The following is a 1,707-nucleotide window of genomic DNA, read 5'->3' as shown; positions in this document are numbered from 1 at the left end:
CAGCACCTTGACACGTTACTCAACGGCGCCGCCACTACTGGTCTAACACCAGCTCCCCCTTCGTCTGTCCGCTGCGCATACGTTCTAAGTGCCTGATCGCTGCCGCACGACTCAGTCGTATAGCAGAACCAAAGTGAGCACGCAAACGCGCACGCAGCCCTTAGTGACTCCTTTGCCGCACCACTGAGGGGCCCGCGGAGACGGACCTCTAACTCAGCTGACCACTGTTCTTCAGCCCCAGACACCGCAAGGAATATGTATGATTGCATCCAGAGACGAGATGAACATTAAAGCCACAGCATGTTGTCTAGTCAACTGGAATGCACATATCACTGGCGATCTTGATCTAAAAAACGTAAAACTTTGAACGTAGCTGCTAAGGTTCAGTGACTGTCAGAATTATATTAGAACAAATAAGCCCTCGGTAACAAATATTAAGTCAAAACTCACCAGGTTTCGACGCTACTATGAGCGTCGCCTTCAGAATTAGACTATTAATATGTGACTTAACTACTGCATCTTTTTCCAGTCAGTACAAATTTTCATTTTATTAATGTATGATATACTTAATATGTTTTAGAACAGTTAGTCAAATTCTGAAGACGACGCACATAGTAGCGTCGAAATCTGGTCAATTTTGACTTAATATTTGTGACCGAGGGCTTATTTGTTCTAATATGATGTTAATTTAGTTAATATCAAAAACTATCCTGGCAGGTCAACATTGCAGCGGTCTGCCCCCTGGGGAAGTTAATATTACCAACGTTATTCACTTTCCTGAATCTGGATGCCCAAGATTCCAAACCCCAAGCGAGGTGGAGTGTCACCTAAAGGGGCTTAAACTAAATTCCCTAATAATGCACAATGATTAACGGTTATTACGACCCTGACAAATGTGGAGCTGAAGTCTTAACTTCCGACAGCTGATGCAAGTCCGAGACACGAAGATTCTAATGTTTCCCTGGAAAAATTCACTAGTACCTCTTTGTAATTACTATCAATTCAGTCATAATGGTCCAGGTTTCACTTCATCGATGATAAATAACGACTTTCACTCTGAAGCAACGTCAGTTACAAATCGTAATGTGGGAGCTTCTGTAATGTATGACTAATGTATTCTTGAATAAAAAATTACAAGCCACGCGCAGTAAAAACAAACATTAACTTGGCGTCAACTACAGCACTGGCATGGCCTGTCGATCTTTTTAGAAAACAATCCAAACGAGAACTCGAGATTAACACACAACGTATAGTGTTTCAACTATTGGGCGCTCTTAATCCGCCGGTAGATTGTAGCCGCGATGTCGCAGCTCGCGCTGCCAGCTGCCATGTACTGTTCATTCCAACACAATGTGAAACTGTCTCGTACAGATACATAACATCTGTAACGTTGATATTCCACCCATTACTACAAATTAGTCCGCTCAGTCGTAGATCACTTGTCCGCCCTGCGCTGACGATGGAGGCCTATCCCGTGACTTACAAGAAAATCTTTTTCGCTTCATTGGCTGGCTGGTACGGCAACCGCTACGGATTATTTCAAGAAGAAATAGTCTTGGATGCAAATCTTTATTATTTAACAACGCATTTCAGTCTTTTAGGGCAACATGAGATTATCTACAAAGATAGGGAAAAAGAAAAAAGGAAATGGAACAGGGTTCTATCCTGCACCTCTACAACAAGCAAATAATTTATTAACTAATAAAA

This window comes from Schistocerca serialis, chromosome 5 (genome assembly GCF_023864345.2).
Source record: "Schistocerca serialis cubense isolate TAMUIC-IGC-003099 chromosome 5, iqSchSeri2.2, whole genome shotgun sequence".
NCBI lineage: Eukaryota > Metazoa > Arthropoda > Insecta > Orthoptera > Acrididae > Schistocerca > Schistocerca serialis.
The sequence above is the reverse complement of the archived record's forward strand: the minus strand, read 5'-3'. Positions refer to the sequence as shown.